This window comes from Anabrus simplex, chromosome 1 (assembly GCF_040414725.1).
Source record: "Anabrus simplex isolate iqAnaSimp1 chromosome 1, ASM4041472v1, whole genome shotgun sequence".
Classification (NCBI taxonomy): Eukaryota; Metazoa; Arthropoda; class Insecta; order Orthoptera; family Tettigoniidae; genus Anabrus; species Anabrus simplex.
In genome coordinates, this window is record NC_090265.1 from 176,625,620 (window position 1) to 176,640,490 (window position 14,871).

The window sequence follows — 14,871 nt, forward strand, 5'->3', positions numbered from 1 at the left end:
GGCTTGTTGAGAAGGCCCCCACTCGAATTTGACGCCTTTCCTACGGAGTAAGTTCAAGGGCGCCGCTCTATTAGCGAAATTTGGAATAAACTTCCTGAAGAAATTCACCATACCAATGAACCTGGCGATACCTTTGATGTCCTTGGGAGGTTTAAAATCACGGATGGCCTGTGTTCTAGAATGATCGACTGCAACACCATCAGGTGACACAATATGCCCTAGGAATGACATGGAGGCCTTAGCAAAGGCAACCTTGGACAACTTCACAGTTAACCCAGCCTTACGAAGGCGATTGAGAACTTCTCGCAGATGATCTAGATGTTCTTCGAAAGTCTCCGAAAATACGACGACATCATCCAGGTAGTGATACAAGTACTCAAATTTGATGTCGGAGAAGACCCTATCTAGCAGTCTAGTGAGTACAGCTACTCCCGTGGGGAGCCCAAAAGGCACGCGGTTGTATTCATACAAATTCCAATCCGTGGCAAACGCTGTAAGATGTTTAGACTCTTCGGCAAGGGGAATTTGATTGTAGGCCTGATTCAGGTCCAAGATGGTGAAGAATTTAGCTTTACGAAACCACGAAAAGCAAGAATGAAGGTCAGGAAGCGGCACAGATTGTAACACCACCTTCCGATTGAGAACCCTATAATCAATGACAGGCCTGAAGCCCCCTTGGAGTTTCGGGACTAGAAAAATAGGCGAAGAATACGCCGACTTAGAGGGCCTAATAATACCATCCTTCAACATTTGATCAATAATTCCTTTCAGAGCCTTCATTTTAGGTGGAGACAGCCTATATGGTGGAAAACGGACCGGAGTCGAATCCGTGACCTCAATTTTGTATTCAATAAGGTCAGTAACACCAAGAGTATCAGAGAACACCTCTGGAAACGACTGACACAACTTACGAATACTATCAGCCTGCTCCTCAGGTAGATGTCTAAGGTCTAACAACATCTCATCCTGGGTAGGCGAAATAGAGGAACATGATACAGAATTACACTTTAACAAGGGGATTTTACAATTGGAAGCAAATTTGAATGTGCACGACTTACTCTGAAGATCGAGCACAAGACCGGAGTGAGAAATGAAGTCAGCTCCCAATATAATGGGGCAAGACAAGTGCTTAGCCACAAACAATTTAACTTTCCATGTAAATTTAAATATACGAATTTTGACATTTAAAGAACCTAGAATTTCTAATGGAGATGAATTATCCGAAACATATTGGACCGAAGACGAGCAATAGTCAGGAAGCTTAAAAACAGATTTCAATTTTGAATACCATTCGGCCGAAATAATAGAACAAACACTGCCTGAAACTAATAGAGCTGTTATAGGCTCATTATTTAACTCAATTTTGAGAAAAGGCACAGGTGCGGGGGTATCCGCCGCAATCCTAAGACATTCTTTGGGGCATTCAAAAGATGAATTTGAGGACTGAATTTCCCCTGAATTTTCGACCTGTTTACCAGGGGCTGAGTCTCGGGAAGATGGATTAGTCGACTCAGCCGAAGCCACTAGTCACTTTTTATTATTGGCATTGGTGGAATTTGCGCCAGAAGTTGAGCAGGAGGGGGTGCTATTCGAATTTGGGCAATTCTTGGCGATATGTGAGAAAGCCCCACATTTAAAACAGGCTTGTGATGAACCAGCTCCATTATTTGCCCTACTAGATTTGATCAATGGACACTTATTGCGAAGATGGTCAGGCGACCCGCAAGCATAACATTTACGGGGTGTGACTGGTCGGCGAGGTGGAGGCCGAGGATTACTAAAAGAAGGAGGGGGTTCTTTCGCGACACGCAAGGAATCGGCGTATCTAACTCCTTCCGCTGAGACGGCCAATGCTTCAAGTTCAGAGAAGGTTTGCGGGCACGCCGCGAAGCACAAATATGACCTATAGGATGGTGAAATGCCTTCCACAATAGCCTGTACAATCTGATCTTCAGGGAAGTGAAGAGCAAACACCCTAGTATAGAACTTAATATCTTGGATGAAATCTGCCAAGTTTTCATCCAACCGCTGTACACGATAATAGTACTTCTGAATAAGTGAGGACCTTGCCATAGCCGGGATGAAGTTAGCTAGCAAGTGGGCGTGGAAGTCTTCAATAGATGATTGCTCGGCAATGGCTCTTACTATTTTGTCTGAGAGAATACCAATTGCATAGGGATACATGATTCGCAAAATCTGACATGGAGAAAGAGAAAAACAAGAGCATGGTCCTGAAACTCAACTAAAAACCTTAAGAATGAAATTACTTCACTGGTAGTGTTAACAGAAAACTTAGAGATACCTCTGAGCAACATTGCTAAAGGTTGAGGCAAGCTGCTGAACCCAGGTGACATAGTAGGTAAAGGTTTAAGTGGCAAAGATGTTAATTCAGAACGTACATTATTCAACGAGGTACGGCGTTAAGACTCGTTGTCCAATGGGGCAGAGGTTGTTTGAGCTCCAACGGTTTTCCTAATGACTTCTCCCTTAGGAGGCTCTTCCTCGCTACCTACATTCACCGTGGTGGGTTGATCAGTTTTGGGAGGAACTTCCCCAGTTAACAATTGTGTAACCTTACTGGACAATTCAGAAAGATTTTCAAGAACCATACTAGCTTCCTTCCTCTGAACGTCATTCAACTTCAGAGACAACAGATCGTTAACTATATTAGAGAAATGAAATAACCTGGCTTGCACACGTTTAATTTGATTTTTTTTTGCTAGCGGCTTTACGTCGCACCGACACAGATAGGTCTTATGGCGACGATGTGATAGGAAAGACCTAGGAGTTGGAAGGAAGCGGCCGTGGCCTTAATTAAGGTACAGCCCCAGCATTTGCCTGGTGTGACAATGGGAAACCACGGAAAACCATCTTCAGGGCTGCCGATAGTGGGATTCGAACCTACTATCTCCCGGATGCAAGCTCACAGCCGCGCGCCTCTACGCGCACGGCCAACTCGCCCGGTCGTTTAATTTGAATAGGAGAAGGATCGTTTACTTCAAAAAAAACTAACTACAGATGCTAGCTCAGTAGTATTGTCAGTGATCGTGGAAAGAGAGACGTCAATTTCTTTCTCTCCCAAAGTGGGATGGAAATGGGCAAATCAAGGGACTCTCTAAGCTTATTTGTGTCTACCGCAACCGTGCCTCCAGATTGCACATTTCTAATAGTTAATTCATAGATCAACTCCTCCTTGCGCAAATAGTTAAGATGGAGAACATCGCGAGGGCCGGGCATGATGACAGAACAATTTTGAAAAAAGAAAAATCAAAAAATTCCAGCAACTGAGAAAATTGTTAGAGTTCGGATCAAAGCAATGTTTAGCCGTCAAAAGGGGCTAAATTGAGACCCATTCAACCACGCTCTGCTACCACTTGTTCCGAGGTATCTGTGGAACAACAGAGGTGAAAGAAGGTGCGGGGGTGAACGGGTCTCAAAATACGAAATTAAAGTTAAGGTAATATTTAACAAGGGTATATTTTCTTTTCAAAATTAAAAAATAACAAGAATGGCAGGTACAGAGTAGCAAGGCAACAAAAGTACAATTACAGTATTTACAGGATTTGGGCTTCGAGCCCCGAACTCACAATTCTAGAGCAATTAGCCCAGCTTTACCCCAAAACAAGTTTCAACAGAGGGGCAGAAAACCCCATTCATGCCCAGGAGCACTTGCTCCAAATTACACAGTAAAAGCCTCCTCGAGGCACGCAGAACCAAATTTCAAAAAGAGCAAACCGCTCTCAACGTTCAAGCCTATAAAAGGCCACACCAAACTCCACCTTCAAGTTGTCCTCCAAGGACATGAAAACAGGGGTAAAATACCCAACCTACTGAGGCCTATTAAGTAAGGAAAGGATAATTACATGGCCTCTAAAATACCAATTTGAGAGGAGGCGTTCTTGCACTCCTAATACATTTTGTTTAAAACCTACTTGGCACTAGGCCGTTAATGCAAGGGCTAATCCCATACTAAAGAGGTGACTTTTAGAAGGAAACAATTTACATTACGTTAAGGAAGAAACGGTTGTGAAAATAAGTTCACCTCAATGCAATATGAGTGGGAGCTCGAGAGGGTTAAGCACTCTCTATCCCAATTGTAGTTTAAAAAGATAGAATAGATACCAAGTGTTTTTACATTTTAAGGGAAGTTACATGGTAAAAGGCGTCGGACCTGCCCCGAAAGTTAAACTGCTGAGCTAGCAAGAAAAGAAGTTATTAAACGGCCATTACCTTGTGGATGAACTGCTGCCCGAAGAAAGAGGTGCTTCCCGCCCCCTGCTACGTACTTTACACACTGAAAGATGTTACAGAAGTGGCGCGGAGACCCGAAAATCAGCAGTTTATATACTCTCGCGGAAAGTTCGAGGCGTTTCAGGAATGAAAACACCCTCCCACAAGAATTTTATTGGTTAACCAAGAAAACCCCTACACAAGATGAAGAAGAAACACATTATTGGTGGAAAATAAATTCGAGAAATTCGGGATTGGCTAAATTCAAAACAAGGGGAAAGAAAGGGTTAATATTGCCAACTTAAACCATGACTGCAAGAAATTTAACAAAGAACAAACTTATGAATTCAAATTTTCTCCAAAAACATAGTTCTTTCACCTCGCACCAGGGTGCACAATTGTAGTTCTTCAGTAGTGTCCTCTAGAAGAGAATGTTCACACTTCTTACTACAGGCAAAACAAAACTACGTCGAAAACGACCCAGTTCAGAAACTTCAAAATTTCCAAGTAGTGACATCTTCTGAGAAACTTGAAAATTAACACAGTAGATAAAGTTCAGACTTCCTCCAGCAGAGGAGTTTCAACTGGCGCAAAGTTTGAATTAGCGGCGTGGAGGTGTACCGCCCGGTACAGTAATTATTTAACTTTGATTGATTGAGCAGTGAATGTGCTGGGGATAGTAAAGTGGAAACATTGGTCATCAACCGATGTAACTTAATTGTGTTTAGCCTTCAGCCTAGAAACTTGGATGGTCAGGAGGTCGTCAACCTCAGTGACTCGAATTAGGGCCATATGCCACTGTAGCTTCATTTTCCTTGCGGTCATCATCCACAATAACTTTAAAGTAACTTAGAAGTTTAGATGTCGGTCCATGACATAGACGCAGGTCACATCGATTCAATTAAGGGTCCATGTAGTATGACCACTGTGTGGCAAACCGATTGGACGGCCTTAATTATACCCAGAGTCCAGAGTTCGTGTTACGAGGGCTGGACCATAACGAATCACTATGATGGTACATGTGGTCTCACATGGAAGCCGAATTTAAGGATTTCCAGACTTTCCTTTCTTAAATAATTAATAATTGAGACAATGGTTTCTAGTAAGAACGCCCATCAGGCAGTTACATCAAAGGCTCACACCAGTGTTCTGACCCTTTATGAAAATGATTGTGGTGTCCAGTGGACACAATTGACTTCAATGATGCCGTTGACATATCAGAATGCTTCAAATTTTCCTGAATAAATAGAAATATTTTAAACAGACCTTTCATTCCAGTAGATAGATTAGAATTACTGAACCCTACCTTTACCTCAGCAAGTGACGAAGAACCCGATACGACTCAAGAGACAGATCTCATGAACTTTGCTGACAGGTAAGAAAGGTAGGTATCCCTCAATATCGACCAAAGGGTTCAATATATAGATGACGGATAAGCAAGAGTGCGATGAGAAGTGCAGACCTCCACTTCGAGATTCATAACTCCTGCAGCTATCGAGCTCGGTAATCCAGAAATACGGCCAAATCTAACGTATAAGGGAGAGAGATACAACAAAGGTCATAGGACCAAACTTTTGCGCCATCAGACGACCCATTTATCGCTATACATGTTTGTTTCGAAACCATTACATCGTATCTCCCATATTTAGGGGGTAAATTTAGTTCATTTGAATAAGGTGAAATTCGGGTAACATTTTATCGTTTTACATTACATTTTGCATATTTATGTATAAGTAATTATGTATATGTAATTTGGTCCACATATGGCCTTTGATCGTGCCAATGTGCGCACCCAACTTGATGATCCAAGCATTCCTATAAGTGTGTCAAACAATGAAATATACCTGTAAAAACACCAAATTTACGAACAATCCAGAATTTTTTTTTTTTTTTTTGCTAGTTGCTTTACGTCGCACCGACAAAGATAGGTCTTATGGCGACGATAGGACAGGAAAGGGCTAGGAGTGGGAAGGAAGCGGCCGTGGCCTTAATTAAGGTTCAGCCCCGCCATTTGTCTGGTGTGAAAATGGGAAACCACGGAAAACCATCTTCAGGGCTGCCGACAGTGGGGTTCGAACCTACTATATCTCGAATACTGGATACTGGCCGCACTTAAGCGACTGCAGCTATCGAGCTCGGTAATCCAGAAATACGGCCAAATCTAACGTATAAGGGAGAGAGATACGACAAAGGTCATAGGACCAACGTTTGTATATCACTGAAAATTGAACCGAGATTGTGCCATCCGTTTTGTGATACGACTTTCCGTTCATCTAAAGTTGCAATAACATTTTAACCAGTGTTATACAATTTATTTCCTTAAACAGCGTCAATAGCAGTTTGGACTTTTTTTTATTTCTCATATTCTGTTATGGGCTGCTTCTTTTTATTTTCGCAATCCTTCGTTCATGTCGACACATTTCTTCCTGTAGTGTTTCGCTTTCTTAACAGCCTTAGCATCACAATGAAAAAACATTACTTATTAACAAAGAAATTTATGTTAACGTTTATGTTTGTGATAACGTGTTTATATTTTATTCATTATGGAGAATTAAAGGAAAATAAAAATTATTAAAAAGTTTCAGTTACTGTTCCGTGTTTATTATCATATGTTAAATTCTTTTTCCCATACATAATTATATAAGCAAGTGTGTTTTCAGTTTCATTGGAGTTTTTTGTGTTGTTACCACATTTCTTTGCCTACTCATTTTGTAACATAAATAGGATAGTAATTAATTAACTCCCGGATACTAATGTTCCGGGGTATTCGTGGACCAACAGAGGTGAAAGAAGGTGCCGGGATGAATGTGTCTAACTACAAAGTCAAGAATTGAATTTGAAACCTAAACTGAAGGTTATATTTTTGAAAACAACAAAGTTAACAAATTTTCACTTAGTGAGATATCCATGACATTTCAGATACAAAATAGAAAAATCCAAGATTTCAGAACTTTAACACTCTTGGGCTACAAGCCCCTAGCTTTACAATTCTTGAGCTCCTAGCTCAAATTTACAGACGAGCATAAATTTGTTCCAAGGGCAGAAAACCCCTAAATTCATGGAGCACTTGCTCCAAACTTCAAATATCAAGCCTCCCAGAGGCCCTTTTACAACACTGACGCGCTCTCAGTTTTCCAAGCCTATTCAAGGCAATATCATAAATTTACCATCACTCGCCACCAAGGTACAACTTACAAATTTGAAACACTGGTATCTAGTACCCAAACTACTGGGCCTTCATGGAACAAGAATAATGGCTAAATAAATGGCCCGAACACCAAAATGAATGGAGGCGAATACTTGCACTCCTCGATATGAACACTTAAAACCTAAAGGGCACTCGGCCGGAGAAACAGGGGCTATTCCCAAACTATGGAGGTGACTCGTATAAGTATAAATTAAGACCTTACTGAAAGGGAGAAAACCAGTTACAAAACGTAGTCACCTCAAACCAATATGAAGGGGAGCTCGAGAGGGTACATCACCATCTATCCCCGAATTACAGTTAAAGATTTAATGAAGTTATTACGTAAGCCGGTAGAAGTTACATTTTCAGAAAAGTAGGTTACATAGGTGATGATTCGGACCTTTCCCTCAGGTTAAACTGCAGAGCAAGCAAGAAATAAAGATGTTATATGGCCATTACCTTGTCGGTGAACTGCTGCCTGATGAAAGAGGCGCCTCCCGCCTCCTGCTTGACACACACACTAGTTTAAATGGCGATCAATTGGCCAAGAGACCTGAAAATCCGCAGTTAATAAACCATCGGGAAAGTTCGATACATTTCCAGATTAAACTAGCCACACTCTCTAACGTTTATTGGTCCCTTTAAAAGTTATACTAAAAATCGAAGAAGACGATTGTGATAGGTTGAAAATTAATTACAGAAATTTTGGGATTGGCTAGATTTAAAACTGGCGGAAAGAAAAGGTAAATATTGCCAACCCAAAAAAATGAACATCAATTAGTAAAAAAATACTTATGAATACAAAACTTCTTCAAATCAAAAGTTCTTTCACCAGGGTGTATGATCATAGTTTTTAGTAGTGACTCCTGTGAGAGAACGTCCAAACGTCTTGATGAATGGAAAACAAAACAAGTAGAAATTCACACAGTTCAGGAAACTTTACAGTAACAAAATTATATCAGATTTTCGTGGAGACATCTTCAGAGTAAATTTACAAGTTGGCATAGTTTAAATTTCACGGTTTCTCCACTAGAGGAGTTCTCTTGGCCGGTACAATTAACATGAACAATCGATTATAAATTAGTCGTACGATTAAATTCTGAAAATTCATTATGAACTTTGAGATAAGTGTTAGGAGGATTTATATTCCACATTTCTTCTGGAAATATCTCTTTCTTCCAGTTTTCTTGTAAATACTTTGAAGTTGAACATTGTCAAACTTAGAAGAATCTAGATCTTGATTACCTTTTCTATTAGTTTGAAACACAACAAAACTAAAATACGGCATATCAAATTACATTGAATTGTAGTAATTCGTAATATCTATTTCAAAGTTCTTCTTTCCACTAATGCCAGAAATTTCTTGACTTCGAAGGTCATAGAATGATATAGATATTATCGGTTTTTCTTGTCTTTGTGCTCTTAATTCTAGCTCAAATGCTGGTTCGTATTCAACAACTGGTATTCTTATTTCCATTGAATTTACAATAACTATTCCTTCTTCAGGCCGATTTCCCGCGATATCAGCCCCTGTTTAATTTTTAGTGAACAGTTTATAGAAAGTATATTTTATAACTTGTCTCCAGGTAACAGTAAGAGTTAAATCGCATTCCCACATTATTTTATAATCATTACAAAATCCACCTGTCTGCCTCTGTGGTGTAGTGGTTAGTGTGATTAGCTGCCACCCCCGGAGGCCCGGGTTCGATTCCCGGCTCTGCCACGAAATTTGAAAAGTGGTTCGAGGGCTGGAACGGGGTTCACTCAGCCTCGGGAGGTCAACTGAGTAGAGGTGGGTTCGATTCCCATCTCAGCCATCCTGGAAGTGGTTTTCCGTGGTTTCCCACTTCTCCACCAGGCAAATGCCGGGATGGCACCTAACTTAATGCCACGGTCGCTTCCTTCCCTCTTCCTTTTCTATCCCTTCCAATATTCCCATACCCCGCCAAGGCCCCTGTTCAGCATAACAGGTGCGGCCACCTGGGCGAGGTACTGGTCATCCTCCGCAGTTGTAACCCCAGACCCAGAGTCTGACGCTCCAGGACACTGCCCTTGAGGCGGTAGAGATGGGATCCCTCGCCGAGTCCTAGGGAAATACCAACCCAGGAGAGTAAGAAGATTAACAAAGAAAGAAAGAAAGAAAGAAAGAAAGAAAGAAAGAAAGGAAAAAATCCACCTAAGAGTCTTAATGGATATAAGACCTCATTTGTTTCTTTCTGCTGTTTATTGCAATTATTAAAATTAACTTCATACATTATATTATCACTCTGGGAGGAAGTAAGGCGGTAAAAAACTGCTGAAAAAATATTTGAATGATCAATTTCACAGATAGGATATCTTTGCTGTTTTACAGTTATTGTTTCCCATAATTGAGTAGGAAAATTGCAAATTAGCTTTACACTTGATATTCCCTTATATTTAGTATAATTAGTTCCATCAGCATGAGTTGCATCTAAAATAATATACAAATAGGCATTCTTATCAATACAACCATCTCCAACATTAATATTTATTTCTACATCCTTTTATGTATGTTCAGTCAACAGCCCTAAGTCTGGTTGAATCCTCAACAGCTCCGCCATTAGCTGTCATAGACGGCCTAGGCATCACAGATGAGGCGCATTAGTGAAATGAGGAGTGAGGTAGTTTCCCGTTGCTTTCCTGACCGAGGCAAGAGTTGCGGTTACATATCAGTCTGCCAAGCCCACTGAAATGCATGCACCAACTGACAATATGAGAAACATTTTCACACCATTCATAGCAGGAACTGGATGCATAAGGAATGTCATTACTAGCATCACTCAAACCTCAGTCACTTTCATTTTGTCAAAGCCAAGGATAAAGCTGAGACCGATCAATGAAAGTAACAAAATTGCTCTAGCCTATACCAGAAGACATAATGCACTGTAAACACTAGGGCCTGCCAGCAAAGGCATTCTACGTCCTTATTAGGCAAGTTTAAATTATTTCCATTTTTTTCATTGACAGAAATTTGACTGCCACTGACAAGTTTCTACTTTACTTATCATTTATCACAAAAAAGAAATTTTCAAATGTTTTTGCACATAATTGGATAGCACTGAAACGGTCCTATCTAAATTCTCATATGTTTTACAATATTAATATTTCATTTTCAAACTCACTGTTATATTTGTGGCATTAAAATCTATTAATTCATCATGTGCATTGGGTATAGTTATTTTTAAGTTTTGAATTATATCGAAAACTGAAATTATTTCGGATATTTTGGTTCAAAAAGTATTGGTGTAGGGCCTACCTACTATTAAATGAGGTTTAAGAGAAGCACTCACTGCCTTCTCAAGGAGTTCAAACGATACTTACCCAACATAAATAACCCAATAGTAGTTACCCCATTTGGAACATCTGAACATAACACACTTTCCAGGTTTGTACCATGTCTCACCATGATAGTGGGCTTCATCTGTCCTTGGATCGTAACATTTGTTGGGATGGTCTGCAAAATAAAATTTACAGTACTCAGAAGTTAGTTAATTTTATCAATTCATGTTCATGTGTACAGCCTGCAAGGTCAGTTAATGAACTACAGCGCACAAGGAAAACTTGAGGCAATGTCAGTGTCGGCAGAAGGAATGAGGTACGCTGACACTTTACGAGTCGCTAGGGAGCCCCCTCCATCATCTAACAGTCCTCGGCCACCACCTCGCCGAACCTTCCCCACACGCAAGTGTTATGCGTGCGGATCCACTGAACACCTAAGGAAAAAGTGTACATACATTATCACTATAGACTGTTATGCCTTTCAGCGTTCAGTCTGCAAGCCTCTGTGTATTTACTAAACGTCGCCACAATCCTCGATTTGCAACTAGTGTTGTGGCCTCATTTAGTTCTATACCTCTTATCTGTAAATCGTTAGAAACCGAGTGTAACCATCGTCGTCTTGGTCTCCCTCTACTTCTCTTACTCTCCACAGCAGAGTCCATTATTCTCCTAGGTAACCTATCCTCCTCCATTCGCCTCACATGACCCCACCACCGAAGCCGGTTTATGCGTATAGCTTCATCCATCGAGTTCATTCCTAAATTAGCCTTTATCTCCTCATTCCGAGTACCCTTCTGCCATTGCTCCCATCTGTTTGTACCATCTATCATTCTTGCTACTTTCATGTCTGTTACTTCTAACTTATGAATAAGATATCCTGAGTCCACCCAGCTTTCGCTCCCGTAAAGCAAAGTTGGTCTGAAAACAGACCGATGTAAAGATAGTTTCGTCTGGGAGCTGACTTCCTTCTTACAGAATACTACTGATCGCAACTGCATGCTCACTCCTTTAGCTTTACTACACCTTGATTCAATCTCACTTACTATATTACCATCCTGGGAGAACACAACGTGTGCCTTGGTAAAATCTAGTGGAACTAGAAACGGAGCAGGTCCGTCCCAAGGCAGTTTTAAGTGCGGGTCGTTTTCCCATCTAGCAATAATTTGCATGCCACTTAACAGAAAACATTCCTGTTCAACTTCTGGTGCTGCCTCCATTAACTCAGGTGAAAGGAAGTGAATAGTGTCATCGGCTGAGTCATCATGTTCAGCTTCCCGATGCTTAGCCCCCGTTAAATCAAGCAACGAATCTTTCCAGGAAGGAACCTCCTATAATTTATCATTTGAAGGCCCTAGGGAATGCCTTAGAATTGTTTCTGAGACCCCAGGATACGTGCCATTTCTGAAAATGGAGGTAAATAATGAACCTGTCACTGCACTATTCGAATCAGGAAGCGTTAGCTCCATTATTTCTGAGGAGTGGTACTCTAAATTGAAAGCCTGGTGTAAATTTCTGGACTATTGTTTGTCTTCTATTAAATGCGTTTCGGCAAATTCTTCACCATTAGAAATTTTAGGATTCAGTTTTTATAAAGTTCATGTCTCAAAATTTATATGGAAAATTAAATTGTTTTTAGCTAAACAGTTGTTTTGCACTGAAATACTAGAGGTCGATTTCGTGTCTCATTCTGGTCTTGTGCTCGACCTTCAGAACAAGTCGTTCACATTCAAATTTGATGAAAACGTTAATATTCCTCTTTCGAATTGGAATTCTATGTCATTTTCACCTGTTTCTCTTGCCCAGAGTGAGATATTGTTATATCTTAGGCATCTACCTGAGGAACAGGCTAAAATTATTCGAGAGTTGTGTCAGTCTTTTCCTTACTATTTTCAGAAACCGTTGGTATCACTGACCTGATTGCGTATAAAATTGAGGTAACGGATTCAATCCCTGTACCATTTCCTCCACATAGGCTATCTACACCTAAAATGAAGGCTCTTAAGGAGATCGTTGATCAAATGATCAAGATGGTAATATTCGACATTCAACGTCGGCGTATTCATCGACCATTTTTCCTGTACCGAAACCCCAAGGTGGTTTCAGACCTGCCATTGTTTACAAGGCTTAGAACCGTAAGGTCGTATTACAATTAGTGCCCCTTCCTGATCTTCATTCTTGTTTTTCATGGTTTCGCAAGGCTAAGTTCATTACCATCATAGATCTGAACCAAGCATATAATCAGATACCTCTAGTGGAAAAATTCAAACATCTGACGGCTATCACCACTCATTGGAATTTGTATGAATTCAACCGCGTGCCTTCCGTGCTCCCCATGGGCGCGGCTGTCCTTACCGGACTGCTGGATAGAGTTTTCTCCGACATCAAATTTGAATATCTTTATTATTATCTCGATGATGTCGTGGTGTTTCCTGAGACCTCTGAAGAATACTTAGATCATCTGAAAGAAGTTCTCAATTGCCTTCGTAAGGCTGGGTTGACTGTCAAATGGTCTAAGGTAGGTTTTGATAAGCCTTCAATGTCATTCTCAGGGCATATTGTGTTGTCCGATGGTTTTGCTATCGACCATTCCAGAACGCAGACTATTCGTGACTTCAAGCCACCAAAGGACGTCAAAGAAATTGCTAGGTTCATAGGCATGGTGAATTTATGCAGGAAATGTATTCCTAACTTCGCTATTAGGGCGGCGCCCCTGAGCCTACTTCGTAGTGAAGGTGTCAAATTCAAATGTGGGTCATCGCTGCAAGCTGCTTTTGAAGATCTTAAGTTAGCTCCCTGTAACGCCCCAGTATTAGCCATAGTCCATACCGATGCCTCTTCATATGCTTTTGCTGGTATCCTTCAAGAAATGGAACTAGGAAGGCGGCCTATTGAGTACGCATCTAGGACTTTATCGGCTCAAGAAGCCAAGTACTCCATCTATGAATTAGAAGATCTGTAACTCCTGTTTGCCTTGAAGAAGTTCCGCCTTTATCTGGAGCATGACAAATTCGAGTTAGAAAATTACAATCAGGTTTTTAGTTGGGTTTCAGCTTGGCCTCGTCATACGAGACGTGTCGACCGTTGGGCTATCAGAATTTCAGCCTTTCAATTCGACGTGCGCCTCATTAGAGGATCAGAAAATGTAGTCAGAGATAGACTAAGCTGCATGTTTTCTAATGATGTTGAGATCAGTGAAGAAGAGAAATTTTGATCTCCTCCTTCCATGCCCATAACTTCTTGTGTTAGTGCTATTCTCACGGATGCTCCTACGTCATTTCGTGACATGGAGAAATATCAGCGGGAAGATCCAGTGTTGGCTCTCATAATGGAAATCCTTTCTTGTGGGGAACATGTTATCCCTTATGTGCTGAGGAACGGGGTTCTGTGCTGCCCTTCGAGGCACGATCAGAAAATGAATATAGTGGTTCCAGCTGTTCTTGTGGCCGTGATATTCAAATATTTTCATGCGACCCCATTATCATCTCCAAAACCAGAGAGAAAATAAGAGAAATGTCTATCTGGAAAAGTATGTACGGCAAAATCAGAGAAATGATTAAAGCTTGTAAACCTCGCTTGCTTAGTAAGGCCACCTTGCCTACAGAGCTAGGGCTACTATCATCCCATTAAGCTTCTCGCCCCATGAAGCGTTTGTATTTAGAATACCTCGGACCCTTCCCTCAACCGAAGGGGTATGGGGATAAATTCGTCCTTTTATGTGTAGATGGCTTCACTAGAATTTTATGGTTATTTCAGACTATGCTGGCTACCGCTCGGTCTACCATTTCTTGTATTAATACTATATTTGCTTTTTTGGGTCCTTGGCAATATATAATATCCGATAATGCAAAGGCTTTCACACCTAACTTATTCCGAAAATTTTGTTTTGATTTGTCCATATCCCATGTAACTTCTTCCGCATATTACCCTCAACCATTTCTGGCTAAGCGGGTCAATCGTAATCTTCGATCTGCTTTGATAGCCTTTCGTCATGAATATCTTTCCAGGTGGGACACTTCTGTGTATTGGTAACCTCTTGCTCTAAATTCGACCGTTCATGAGTCCCACAAGTTCACTCCTGCCTCTCTCATGTATAAATTTGTTCTCAACACGCCGTTGTCGATCTTTGGTCCATCAATGAAATATTGCCCGAGAAT